Below are 15,740 nucleotides of genomic sequence, written 5' to 3'. Positions count from 1 at the left end.
AAAGAATTCTAAAGTAAAATTACAACTGCAGGTGAATAGATAGGTAACCAGTTATTTTGTGTTTTATACTTGTAATTAATTTGAGATGTGTTTTCATTTTTTTTTTATTGATCAATGTCAAAAAAGTCAGACTTATGTCCTTAATTGTATAGAATAAAATAGAAACTGAGACAACCTTACTAAAAGTTGCAATTTCCTCTGGTCCTTTGCATCTTTTTACCTCAATGTCCAGAACACAACATGACATCAACATAATTTTTACTTTAAAATAATTAGAAATGATTGTGTAACAAACCAACACAAATTTCAGCTGCTTATGATATGTCGACCACAATAATTTTAAGGAATTTTAAAATATTGTATTTTCTTGAAAAAGAACAAGATTTTTACATTTGCCACTCAATAACTCTTTAACTATTGATTGTATCAAAATTTGTTTCCTATTTTCTGAACACATTTTATGACAAACAAAAAAGGACATGTTAAATTTTTCTCTAGGAAAAATAATGATCCATTTGAGACGGTGAGATTGAGAGGGGGCAGACATTTTATGGGGATCCACCAGAACTGCTACTTAGGAAAGAAGAGGATGTGTGTGCTGCTCGACCATCATTTGTCTCCCAACAATCAAGCTCTGTGTAACAACTGTATTGCATTCTACATACTCTATAACATTTTAAAAGTATCATTGAACTATTAAGATGATTATTATTACTGTTTTATAAATTGTTAGATTAATTGTCTAGATTAATGAGAAGATGTGTGTTGGTAGAGGCAAATAAGGAGACCATTTAGACTTGATTTTAAACCCATTTAAAAACTAAGGAGAACTAAACATATGGTATGTATTTCCTATTGTTGATAATGAAAGAAGAAATTTTATGTGATTTGTTTGCTGCAGTGTATGTATAAAATAGCAATAAGTTGTGGACTTTAGGTTTGAGTCATCATTCATCATGCACTGCTTTTGTCCCAAAATTATTTTTAAAATGTGGGATTTTTTGTCAGTACTGTATGTTTAACCATAGGATATAGTTACTGGCCAAGTTTTTATTTAATTTATATGACAACTGAGTGACACCTACAGGCCTTTTGTTTCTAATTAAAGTTGAACTCATGGAATGAAATTTTTGTAGTATGAAAAGAAATAGATAGGATTGATGTTGGTGCTGTGTGGGAGTGGTCTGGAAACTTGATAGAAAGTGGGCAGGTGAGAACATCTGTACAAGACCTAACTGGAAATTACCTACAAAATGTTTATCGTTGTCAAACTATTTAAAATATTAAGTCATTACTGACATTGTGTTATTGCCAAACCTAAGTCCAGATTGACAGCCCTATATTAATATATTATCACTGTGGAAATGCTGGGTACTTTTTGAATAGTTTTTTTCAACTAAACTTTAAGCTCATTCAGTATAATTTATTCAAGTAAAACATTGTATACATTTTGATTAAGTTACATGAATTAGTTATGTAATATTAGTATTATGGTATTGTTTTCAGCTACATGTTTTCATTATGTTAATTGTACAGAGTTCAATTATTATTTTGTATCATTCTTTATATTCAGGTTATGTTAGCAAAAATTCTACCAATATTTCATTAAAAAATTCGGACATGAATGTCAGTAGGCTTTGTGCCCTAGGAACCAAGTTACCCGAACTATTCTATAACATTTCAGTAATTATTTACCGCTCTGATGCTGATCTTTCTGATCATAACATATGTCATTGCTATAGCTATTGACAAGAAGAATTCATAATTAATTGCAGAGTTATGGTATTTGAGGATTCCTCTAGAGCAAGAGTTCCGAAACGTTTTTCGGCTGCAGACCTCTTTACCAAAAACTTTTAAAACAGTCGACTCCCTAGTCATTTACTTTACTTACTCAAATTAATAAATTTGTACAGTACTCGATTTTAAATATTTCACTAGATATCAAACTTTTCATTTTAATCACTTGTAATTAATGATTGAAAAAGATAAAAGGACTACGGAATATGGAATTATCTTGTGCAACATTTAATATTGAAACCTGCACTGACGAAAATTAAAGCGAAAAAATACAAGCAGAGTTTTTTTTACATTTTTGACATTTATGAAATAAATATATAAATATAAAATAAGTACAAATTGTCCAAGCTGTACTGTCTGCATTTCTTTTTTGGTTCAGTCATATTATTATCTGAATAATTTTGACAGCCCCTATGATAACAAAAAACAATAAAGTATGTACTTACTTGAAACAAGATTTTTATTCAAACTCCTCTGATTTTCTTTTTCGCAGTACTGCTCCTAAATAAATAGTTATATTCAAAGTTCAAATCACAAATAAGTACATGTCACATCAAATAAACCAAATTATAGTGTTTTATGAAAGCATGACCGTACAAGACTGATAGATTCTGATAATATTGAATATCTGTCATCTCGTCCCACCATGAGCAAGTGCAGACATGCAACGGTTTTTCATGTCCGCACTTGCTTTGATATGTTCGATAAGACAATGCACAGACATGTTTCTGCTACATGTATGTTCATGCATTCTTACGTGTGACTCTTTTAATGACACAATTTACATTTTCGTTTGTGTGGTATGTACAGTACAGTAATGTGTTTTTATCAAAAAAGTGTTTTTTTGAATTATTTTACTTCTTAATTAGGTACATATTGGAATTATAGATATTTTGAAGTAACAAACAAATAGCTGTAGTAAGGGGGTCTATTTTTGCTGCCTTCAACCCCCAAATTTTTTTATTGAAACTATTGACCCCTAGAAAGTTCAAATCGACCCCAGGACATCGATATTGACCACTTTGGGAACGCTTGCTCTAGAGTGCTTCTTTCTCTTGCATGATTTGGCTCAAAAACTAATCAGCACACTGCCATCTCATAACAGGCTTAATTTTCGAGTTTGGTATTTTTACATCCAGCCCTTTTATGCTCTAGTCCAGGGGTCCTCAATCACGGTCCTGGAGAGCCGCAGTGGCTGCAGGTTTTTGCTCCAACCCAGTTGCTTAATAAAAAGCACTTATTGCTAAAGTAACACTTCTGCTTCACTTTAGTGATTTTGAGCCCTTATTGCTTAATTTTGTCTTAAACAGCTTTTTTAATTGCTCCTTATTATCAATAACCTGCAAATGACAAGAGAGAGCAGCATTTCTCCATTTAGCTTATTTACATTTACACCTGTGTGTATTTATCTGCACTACTGGGTTTAATTAAATACTTGGAAGAAAAATGAATAGAAAAAAGTGAAGGACTGAGAATTACTCGTCCATTTTAGTCTTCAAATCATTTGCATGATAGAAAGGGAAAGAAAATCTAGGATATGAGAATGACCTGACATAGCAGAGTTAATTTAATTTCATAGCTTGTTAGTGCTTTATTGGCAAGAATTGCTTTCTAATTAAGCAACCAGGTCAGAACAAAAACCTGCAGCCACTGCGGCTCTCCAGGACTGGGATTGAGGACCCCTGCTCTAGACCATCCTCAAGAAACTGTGACACACAGACACACACACCCATCATCAAGATATAGATGTTTTTGGTATCAGGAGACCCTAAATGTCAAGTTCTGCCAAAAAACGGAGATCGAAATCTTTGACAAATCTAAAGTTTTTGCTCCTCCCTCATAGACGATAGGTTATGGTGGAGGAGAGTGCAAAGCAAAAATTAAAATGATATGCTTCAAAAGTTTTATTTCAGGTTTCAACAAGTGAACTATACTTAGTGCTGTCTGAGAAGATACAGGCCCTCTTATCACATAGACCAGGGTTTCTTAAGCCCAGTCCACAGGACACACTACCCTGCAGAAACACACCTGATACAACTAATCAGTTATTTGTCAATGCAGGATCGGGTATGATGGAGACATAAGTTGTATAGTTGCAGAATATGAGGAGATATTGAGCAGACATCTATGAAATAATATGGAAGAGTTTATTATGGTGTACTTCTGATTCCATGTTTATTGATGGAATGTGACTTGATTATTGAAGAAGTGCACAACCGATCATAGACCTCAGTTAGAAGGTTATTTGTGGAGAAAAACCTCCAGCATTTTGAATTTATATAATAGCTGGCACAGCTTTTTTTTGGGTATTCACATGTGTATTTACATTATGCTGCTGACTGAGAATATTCTAATTGGTATATAATACCACATCAGAATTTTGCGTAAACACAGATGAATTGCCTCAGCAGACTAGTAACCATAGAAGCAGGTTCAACACCAGTGTTCACATAGGAATACAACAGAAAATAATGTAAAATATTAATTCAAATTAATTTCAAGAATATGCCAAAACTAAAAAATAATAAATAGCTGTAGATCACAACAGATTTCAGCCAGTACTTAAGTCCTGTTTTTGATTTGTTCTATAATTATGGTACAGTCATCTAGCAGTTTTTATTATTTCTTAGAATGACAAGCAACTACCAGGAAAAATAAAACTTTTAAGATTGATAGTTGTCTGTTTTCCCTGTTTCTGTACCTTTTCAAATTCAAAATACCTTATGTTATAAATCATACTCTTTTGGAGGACCCTTGTTAAATTTTGGTCGTGCAGAAAGTAAAAACAATTTTACTGTGGGTAGAGTTTCTTTCAGTAGTCTCATTATTGCTTATTATGAATTAATGAAATAGTTTTTATAAATATGTACTGAGAACGAATGTGGCAGTGCGTGGTCCCTATGATGAACTGGCGGCCTGTCCAGGGCTGTTTCCTGCCTTGCATCCAGTGCCGCAATGATAGGTTCCAGTCGTCTGTAACACTGAACTGGATTAAGTACTTCTGAGAATCTTATGTTTTTATGCCTTTGGAAAAGGAGGGAGGATAATGTTTACAGTTTTTCTCAGAACAACTAATACCATACATTTTTTATTTGTAAGGTATTCTGGATTTTTATTGTATTCATGTTAAAGCTTTCTTCCTTTCCCAGGCACACAATGATTTTGCTGGGCTAATCCATACCTTATGTAGATGTCTTCACACTATTTTGCATGAAGACATGGAGATTTTTTGTGTAATTTCTACTTGATGCTAGCTAACTATTAGACTAGTGACTGAGTCCGTACAATCAGGTGCCACTGAACGGCCTGTTCTTTTTGGCCCTTTGCAAAGTTGTGTTTTTCACCAAAGTCACAACCTAATACATTCTTAGCATTCTTTCCAAGATGATTAAGTACCAAGGAAAGGGAGTGGAGAGTTGTGATTGTTACTCCCTGAGGTGTTTTGGGAGCCTGCCTGCATGAATGCCCAATGCTGCTGTTGCTGCCAGCCTTAAAATGATAAGAATTCTACCATTATGGGCAAAACTAAAATTAAATTCCAACAAAGCCTCTTTTAATTAAAAAACATAGTCATCTAAAGTGCTTTGTTGACCCAGCACCATCCTGATACAGAGACGTGTATTATATTATTTGCATTGCCTAATCTTATTACTTTCATGTTTGCAGGTCTGCATATCAAACAGATTTTAATTGCTTAAGATTTGCTTTTACCTTTTTGCCTCCCTCAAAGGTTTATCTAGCAAATAAAACTGTTTGAGTTACACATTTTTGGCACCTCTTTGAATTTCTTCAAAGTTTTGCCCATGAAATGCAGTGCTGATTAAGAACATATTTATACTGAATTAATCCATCCTTCAATTTGGCACTTTAAGGGAGCCTAACAGAGCAGGATTAGGAGGAAACCAGCCCTGAATGGGTCACCAGTTCATCACAGAGCAAACACACAAACACATATCCAACCCTGAATCACATGTGGCCAATTAAAAGTCACCAATTAGTCTTACATGCCCACCTTTGGAATGTGGAGTATTTGACGAAAACCCCACAGAAACACAAGGAGGACTTGCACACTTCATGTATTTGGTGCCAAGGCTGATATTAACTAACAGTATGAGGAAACTCACATACATTTCAATTTAGATAGATAGATTTAAGTTGAGTGAATGGAAGTACTCTTTCATCACAGTGTATCAGCGTTTTGCCTTCATTTTCTGCAGAAACAACAAGTTTAGTAGTGTTTTTTTTTTGTTCTAGCTGTATTTGAATAGATTGTAAAAAGCTAAATAATCCTTCTCTATATTGGTCAACTATCTAGTCATTTTTCTATAAGTAGCCAGAATTTCCTGCATTGCTTTTTACCATTTTAATCATAATGCAAAATGAAATTGCAGTAATTATTCTACATACAACCTGTTTTTAAAATGTGTTTTGCTTGCTCTCGTAAAAGAATGTAGTAATCATCATGACCTAGAATACAGGGTCAAAGCAGCATGCTTGCTACAGTCATACATTTGAAATTGAATGTTGGGTAACATTTTCCAAATTCAGTGACAAACGTAAAATACTGGAGTGACAAGTTTAGGAGTAATTGATGCATGAAACAAAAAGTGGTCCTATTGTATGCTGGCTTGGCACACCTTTTGTATATTTCAGCCCTGGATGTCAAGTTGGGTGGTGCCAGTGGCTCTGAGCCTTTGGACCCTAGGTATACATCTGACATTATAAAGCTTCCATGTACAAGGTCCAGAGACAAGTTGATTATAAACTGGCCCTGTGTACGCATGTGAGTAGGCCCTGTGATGGATTGCCATGCTGCCCAGAATTTGGTTCCTGCTTTGTGGCCAGTGCTGCTCCTGCCTCCTTCACCATAAACTAGATTAAGCAAGTTTAAGAATATTATATTATTATGCATTATGAGATTCGGCTACAGCAGGGGTTCCCAAGTTTATTCCTAGAGGACTGCAATGGCTGCAAGTCTTTGTTCCAACTCAATTTCTTAATTAGAATCAACATTTTTATACTTCATTTTGGTTGGTTTGCTTGTTACAATTCTCAACTTTTGTTACTTTTAGTCTTTTAGTCTTAAACAGTACTATTCTCTGTTTTGATTGCTTCTTTCTTTCCTAACTAGTAACCAATTAACAGTGAGGTTCAAATGAAAAAAAAACAGCAGTTCACTGTACCACTTGGTCCTTTTTGTACCTTTGAGTGTTCAGTATCTCTTTTATTGAAATATTTGGAATAAAATGGAAGAGAAAAGAACAAATGTCCTGAGAATTGCTAATCTGGTCTGGACCACAAGTCATTTGGAAGATATCCTCAGAAGAGAAAAGCCTACAATATAAGAATAACTGGATGTGGCAGAATAAAAATACTAACTAGCTATAAAATTTAATAACAAGGTTCTGTTATCGGCATGAATTGGCTTCTAATTAAGCAGTTGGATTGGAACAAAAAGCTGCAGTTACTGCTGACATCCAGGACTGAACTTGAGCACCCCTGTCCTAGTGTATGAACACTTTTCAGACTTTAATGTGGTAGGGATTCCACCAGAGGGCAGCATAGCCTATTTGTTTACCCTGTCTGTTTTGTGTTAGTGCATTAGGGAGACATTGAAGTTATCATCTCAGTGCACATTTTCAGTCTGGATTCTGGAGGAAAACGCACCAATTTAGGAAGTCAGGTAGTAATTGTTAGTTGTGTATATTGTTAGAGAAGGTTTAGTCCACAGTTTATGTTTATTGACTTGTCACATTCCCCTTTGTGTGTCAATGTGTCTTTGTCACACACAACACACAGACACAAGAAATAATTACATATTAATGGCTTGTAGTCTTTGGAAAAGTTGTCAGTGAGCCACTGTCCTAATGTAATATGTAAAACTGTTCTACAGTCAGGGCTTACTTCTTCTTCTTCTTCTTTCAGCTGCTCCCATTAGGGGTCGCCCCAGCAGATCATCTTCTTCCATATCTTTCTGTCCTCTGTATCTTGTTCTGTTACCCCCATCATCTGCAGGTCCTCTCTCACCACATCCATAAACCTTCTTTTAGGCCTTCCTCTTTTCCGCTTCCCTGGCAGCTCTATCCTTAGCATCCTTCTCCCAATATGCCCAATATCTCTCCTCTGTACATGCCCAAACCAACGCAATCTCGCCTCTCTGACTTTGTCTCCCAACTGTCCAACTTGAGCTGACCCTCTAATGCACTCATTTATAATCCTGTTCATCCTTGTCACACCCAATGCATATCTTAGCATTTTTAACTCTGCCACCTCTAGCTCTGCCTCCTGCTTTCTGGTCAGTGCCACCATCTCCAACCCATATAACATAGCTGGTCTCACTACCGTCCCATAGACCTTCCCTTTCACTCTTGCTGATACCTATCTGTCACAAATCACTCCTGACACTCTTCTTCACCCATTCCACCCTGCCTGCACTCTCTTTTTTGCCTTTCTTCCACAATCCCCGTTACTTTGAAATTGTTGACATCAAGGTCTTATCAATCAGGGCTTACTGAATTAAAAAAAATCAAGAAGATGTTTTGTGTTTTTGTCAGACATTTGCAGCTACTTGGTAATAGATGTGGTTGTGTTGCCATATGAGTTTTGTTCTTTGAAAATGTATTCTCCAATATAAGTGGACATTTAATGCTCAATCAGGGAGCTCTCTTACAAATTCCTAAGATGTTTTTTTGGACTTTTAGTAACATTATGCTATAGTCTTTATTTATGTCTCTTTCTAGGCTGATGTGCTTCATGCATTCTAATTATATGGTTTACATACAGTATATGGTATACATACACATGCTCTATATAACTTTATACTATAATCTTTTTTTTTTGTTCATTGTATAGAGCACTTTGAGATATTTTGCATAGAGTAACAAGCTTACAACCCTCTATTTTTTAAGGCAAGCCTCTATAGTGAATCCCATAACAAGACACTTTACAATACAGGACAATCGTAACATTTTTATATTAAATGATTTTTACAACTAGAGCACAGGCAGGTCAAGTGAGTTGTTCAGAGTCCCACAGCAAATCAGGTGAGTGAATTGAAACAGAAGTCTTGTGGTTTAAAGTCCAGCAAGCTTGACCAGATAACACTGCCAGTATTTTTTACTCATTAGTAAGTTCAAAGGTCTAGTTGTTTGCTACATGGCATTTCTGAAGTGTGGTACACTTACTTTTACTTGTTTTTATTCTTATAGGATTGCTTGAAGGCTTGCCAAGAGCTGATTGAAACTGTGCTGGTTGACAACCTTAGACAGGTGCGCCAACAACAGCTGGAAGAGCAAAATGGCCGAAGCAAGGCAGTGAAGGAAGTGGATCAGTCCAGCACCCCAACAGATGTCCGAGACGTGAATCTCTGAAAGAAAAAAAAAAGGCGATTCCAAAACATTTGCTTGCTGCTCTTTTTTTCTATAATTTTAACTGAAAACAACAGCTTCCATATAGTATTAAATTAATAAAAAAATATACTTTCAAAGAAAAAGAAAAAAAAAGCTTTTTGGTGCATAATGCAGTTTACAGAAGGGAACCCCAATGTGCATATTTTGTTAAACTTGCAATGTTCTTCTAATTCTTCTGACTCATATACAGTTTATCTATAAATTAAAAACTATATGGTGGGCAAAAAGGAAGTTGGTCGAATAAGCAAAAGGTGTTTTTAGGTTTGATAGATAAGACTAGAGAAATCAAATGCCATGAGGTCCCATATGTAGTTCGAGCTGAATGAAAATCTTTGTAGCTCCATGGTGCCTGTAAAGTCGTGCACACTGACAGGCATGCATTTGCGCATTTTTTGTCCACATTTCACTAGCGCAGTCTAAAGGAGTTAGTGTCTGTACGTACGTGAAGGTCCGCAGTGTGCCCAGTGTGTCTGCACGCGTTTGGCTCACAGCTTCACGAGGTAAATGTAGGTTATGAACGTCATATAAAAGGAGTGCAAGGCAGAGCAAGAGAGAGAAAGAGAGAGGGGGAGGCTTGGTGCATTTGAAATGCAATTAATGAGCTATATTTTATTATTTTTATTACTATTATTAAATTTATTGTCATAAATATATTATTTTAATTATTTTTTCAGATAGAAACTACCATCATTGCGAACATATTCCTCATGACAATGTTTTTCACATTTTCTCCTTACCTCTTTATCTTCAGCGATAAATAACTGAATTTGTAAGGAGGAAGTGAAGTGTGATTCTTTCTTCTTTTCTTTTTTTGCATGCTTTGTGCGTTTCATTTTTTGTTTATGTGGCTCTCACAAGATAGCATAATTAACTTCTTGTAACATTTTAAAGGAGTTTAAACCCACTTAGCAAGCAGTATGTGGTGTGTTTTTTTCCTCTACATACTCTATTTTTGAAAACCTATGGGCAGCACTTGGGGACAGTGATCCTGCTTGACCAAATAACAGCTCACACTTTTGGTAAGGCTGGCGTCACACTGTAATTGGTAAAAATGTCAGATTTATTGACTGCAGTTGCTGAATCTCGTTGCTTCTGTTGGTGTCAAATTATGTGACTAGATATCACAAGGGGTAACTGATTTCTCAGCTTGCGCATGACTTTTCGTCAAGGTTCCATATCTCTTGTTATGTCATAAGAGTACAGCAGTGTTGTCTTCTTTTGACAGCCACTCAACATGGAACACACGAGAATAAACCGTAATCTCGGCCCATATTTTTTCCATTTTGTTTTTGGTACGACAACATCAAACAAACGTCTATGCTAGCTCTAAAGTTAGATGCTCCTCTTCTCGGTTTGCGTATATCTGCTTTGCTTCTTTCCTTGCGGTTGCAGTGTACCTTAATGTTTTGTAGGCATTGTATGTATTGTACCTCTGATTAAGCGCTGACTGGCCATTGTTTCTCGTAGTCGCAAGAGCATACTCCTATGTGTAGCAACTCGCCACCATCTGTATCATTTTGTGGTGGCAAGTCAGAGAGCACTATGACTGAGTCATTGGAAGTGTCACACTACACAACTGGCAATGAAGGGCATATAATGCGATTGCCTACAACTCGCTGTGGTTATGTAAACGAAAGCGATGATTGATAATCTTTGGAAACATGTAGTGTGATGCTGGCTTAACCCATTGTATGATGGTAAAGTTTTGTTGCAATAAATGGCTTTCATGATCCATAGGATGGTTGAAATATTGGTTAGTTGACGGTACAGTAAGCTACATTTTTTAGCACTTCCCTTACAGAGGGAGAGTAAAATGTCATTATCAGTGAAATAGGCTGTAGACATCATTTATTGCTGCTTTGACTCATTTTCCTAACCAAAGCAGAAAACGTTTTGTGTGTGTTGTGTCTTCTCATATGTAAGAAAAAGGATAACACAGTGGATCGTGTTCAGCCTTATCTTGCCCGGGATGTTAAGGAATATTACAGATGCTGCCATCATTATTATTAGTATTGCTTACTACTACTATTATATTATTTTATTATTATTGTTATGACAATACACGAGGCACTGTAGGATTATTAAAATTTTCTTTGGGGCAGTGTCCATCAATCCAGGGTTCTTTGAGCCCTGCGGGTTAGTATATGCTGGGCACTGCTTGTTTTCTTATTTCTTTTTCTCCGCTTAAAACCTAAAAAGACTATCAAATGTGTAAGTCACGAACAGGGATACTGCACTGCCAGTACTTTGATTTGACCTCAGTAAATGCCCTGTTTTATTTACAGTTGTAGGCCTCTTACCGCTGCATCATAGTGTGTCAAAGAGAAATCGATTTTCCCTGCACTGCTGGTACAGTCAGGGTTTTAATTTATTTTTTTGGTTCCCTCTGTCCTGTTTTTCATTTTTCATGCCTAGCAGACCCCCTCATTAAATTAAAAATTTGCCCAGAAGGTGAAAATGCTGAAAGCCTCAACAGAAATAATCTTGCTCAATAACGGCACTTCATATTTAGTTCTTGTAAGCCATTTTGTTAGACAAGCACTTTGAACTGATTATCCCTCATAATCCCAGCCCGTCATTCCCAGGGGTAAGCGGAATGGTTTGTAAAAATTCCCTGAGGGAAAGATTGGAATAGAATAATCATTAGTTGTTATTTAGGTAAGTGTTTTGGATTATTTTGTTTAGGAGAATGGAGCTGGGCTGGCTCCCCACATGTCCGATGCTGAAATTGTAGCAGCTCTGGGATTTAGTTTAGCACCTCTGCTGCAGAAAACATTCCATTTACAACATTCCAAAAATGACATAACATTTTCAAGAATTCTATGTGTTGGTCACTTTCAAGAAAACCCCATCAAAATGGCTGTGTAAAAGGATGCTAAGTTAATGCCAATGCAAATTTTAAGTGTTATCATTATGGTTCGCAACTTGATTTAATTATTTTTTTATTGTTTTGTTAGAAAATTTGTGTTTGTTTTACTTGAATTGTTTTTGTTTGATCCATTATCATGGCATTTAGCTGGTTAAAATGAAAAAAGGTTGTGGCAATTTGTTTAGTTTATTTTTGCACAATTTTAAAAAACCAATTAATTTGTTTTTTCTTCAAAGTGAAGCTGTTCAGAAGTTACTATAAAAAAAACAAACAATTCAATGAGCAGCCTGTACCTTTTTTGTTGGTTTATTTGTTTATTATTATTTTATACTCAAAGACATGTGACAATAATGGGGATGGTTTGGAATTAGATATTCCAAAGTAAACAGAGTGGATGAAGTTAGAAAATGGATAAAGTTCTGTATATTTTTAATATTATTATTATTATTTTTTTGCGCTGCTAAGAAGCTATGATTTGTTCATTCTTATACACATTAACAGTACTTAGCTGTAATGTTTCACTGAGTGTGCTGCTATTTTATAAACATTTGTATAATGTAATTATTGTACTGCATAAAAAAAATTCAAAATTCTGAAGTTGATGGTTAGAAAACCATACAAAAATAGTGCTTAGATAGACTGGAAAAAAAAGCCAATGTGTAGTTTGTTCTAATAGCATGTTACTCTTGTTTCTTGATCACATTCTGAAAAGACAAAAATGTACCACATACCTCAGGTTTACTGGACAATGAAATAATACAATTCACTATACCTCACAAATCTACAGTTTTTAGGGAGCTCACAAAAATGTTTGGGATCGTCATTCTGTTTCACAGGATGCATGGCGATTCATACCACATTATTTGATTTTGCTCCCACCTGGACTTCAGTTATTTTACTTTGGTGGGGGATTTTAGGGGGTGACAAGCAGTTTGTCTTATTGTCAGTTGGTGAGGAAGAAATCAGATGTTATTTCAGTGTATGTTTTTTTTTTCTTATGTTTTTTTAAATCAATCAGTTAATTGTTTAAATTGCTGATGAGATTAGTAATGGGATTTGGTTAACTTTTCTGTACTAGAAATAATTTGTATACAAATTGGGAACTAATATTCCGATAGCTTGCTCTATAGGTATAACCTGTGTGAATAAGCATTGTTGCCTACAAAATTGTCTATAGGGATACCTAGAAGAAATTATAGATAGATACAGACCCGAAGGTGGTACAGTGGTACTGGTTTCATTCTTTGTCTGTATGGTTTTGTTTTTTTTACCCTTTCGTCCCAAAGACATGAATGTACAGTAAATGGCCATTCAATTGTGAGTGGCCCTCATGAATTGGTGCCCTGTCCACCATTGGTTGCTGTCAGGATAGGCTGAATTGAATTAAACAGGTTTCAGAATGTTAAGTGTTAAAAAATATCTGTCAGCCAAGAACTTGAGAGGTTTGACAAATGGGAGAAGAGCGTGCAGCCAGTCCAACGAGTTTGACTGAATGAAATGGTACACCTCAGAAAGTGGGAGAAAAAGAAGACAAAAAAAAGAAACTTTCATTAGCATTGATTATTAAGTGTTCAAATTAGTAAAAAAGTCGCCAGGCTGTTTGACACCCCCTTTCCCCCAGCTAGATATTGACACTTACCTCAGTCTCTCAGTTGCACAGTCTCTGTTCAATACATTTTTGTTTTATCGAGTGTGAGTACATATTAGTCTAATGGTATTCTTTTCACATTTTTTGCCTTTATTTTTCAATATGACTTAAGATAAAAAGTTGCTTAAAGGTGCAAATAAAGGTGCAAATAAAATGTGGTTGGGGACAGAAAAGAGAGCTCTAGTTAGGAAGTGAAAAAGTAGTTTGAAATGGGGAGGGGGGACGTGGTTGGTTTAGGATATCACCATTAAATAGGTAAAATCTCAGACTACTGTTGGCAATATATATGTGAAGTGTGTATGTGTGTACAGTATATGTACACACACATGTACTTTTTGTGTGTATATATATATATATATACACAGACACACACATATATATATATCATCCTGGCATGTTCTGTCTTGTCTCTAGTACACCAAAAGATGATTTTCAAACAGCATGTATAATACTTTCCAATATTTTGCCTAATAAGCTGTTCCTGCAGTAGTCTGGGATGAAAACATGGTCAGTAGTAGGCTAATAATTGCATGTCCAAGTATTTTGTTGTCCTTTATTGCTCATTATTAACCTGACCTTCAGAACTGTTAAAACAGACGGATTTTTAGAGAAGTGCTGTGAAGGATTATAGGCATGCTGTAAAATCAATAAACTCATCATAAAGAACCTAATTTTCATGAAATCATGTTATGTTTTTATTTCTGCTCTTTTTTCTGCTAGATATTATTATTCAGCTGCTAAAGATCCCACAACATGGTAACATGTTACCATTATATTATAAATCCATACTTTTTTCTGAATCCACTTCTGCCATTACAGGGGACAGGAAGCAATAGAAGTACAAACACCAATTTCAGCGGAAGCCTGTTAGGATTTGTAAACAAGCTAAGTTATGAACATTTTACAGTACCTTGAAATTTCAAGTTAGCATTTTATTTAGTATTAAAATGCATGGATTTGAAAATAAACTGTTTACATTGATTTATGAAATGTTCACATTATAATTGGCACCCTATTTAATACCTACCTTCCATCTTATTATGCCAGGATAAGATCTGCCTCCTGAGAAATTAGAATTAGAAGAAGTGGGTTCAGTAGATGGATGATTTATTGGTGAAATAGTTAGCCCTGCTTCCTCATGATTTCAGAGACCTGAACCTATTTCTGAGGCTAATCACAGTCTCTGAGGAGTCTGTATGTTCTCAGTGTGCGCTACTGCAGTGTTAGTGTGTTTGGTAAATGGATGCATGTTTCCATTAGCACATTCTACACATTTCAAACATCACATGATGGCGCTGGGTTCGCTTCCCGGGTCCTCCCTGTGTGAAGTTTGCATGTTCTCCCCGTGTCTGCATTGGTTTCTTCTGGGTGCTCCAGTTTCCTCCCACCGTCCAAAGACATGCAGGTATTGGCGATCCTAAATTGTCCCTAGTGTGTGCTTGGTGTGTGTGTGTGTGCCCTGCAGTGGACTGGTGCCCTGCCTGGGATTTGTTCCTGCCTTGTGCCCTGTGCTGGCTGGGATTGGCTCCAGCAGACCCCCATGACCCTGTGTTAGGATATAGCGGGTTGGAAAATGACTGACTGACATTTAAAAGTGATACAGTTTCTATTTCTTATGTTAATATTGTGTAATCATCAGGTTCAGATGCTGGTCTGGTCTCTGTTTGTGTACATAAATGTGTCCACATGGGTTTTCATCCCAAAAACATCCATGTTAGGTTAATTGGTGACTTTAAATTGGCCCACGAATGAGGGAATGTGGCAGTGTGTGAGTGCGTCTTGTGATCGCCATAGTTGTCTCATTTGTCGGCGGCTTAGTGAATCCACGCCCCGTCCGGCGTGCTTTCCATGGTCATCTTGTCTTAGTGAATTATATATATAGATAGTATATAGTATATATATTAGAGGAAAGGAACAAGTGGGATACTCCGAAACCAACAAAAAGTCATACACAACCAAAGAATTGGAGGCTTCGGTGTCCTATGCTACATTATTGAGCTTCCGGTCCTACTCACTG

This window comes from Polypterus senegalus, chromosome 8 (genome assembly GCF_016835505.1).
Source record: "Polypterus senegalus isolate Bchr_013 chromosome 8, ASM1683550v1, whole genome shotgun sequence".
Classification (NCBI taxonomy): Eukaryota; Metazoa; Chordata; class Cladistia; order Polypteriformes; family Polypteridae; genus Polypterus; species Polypterus senegalus.
Note: the sequence above shows the minus strand (reverse complement) of the source record.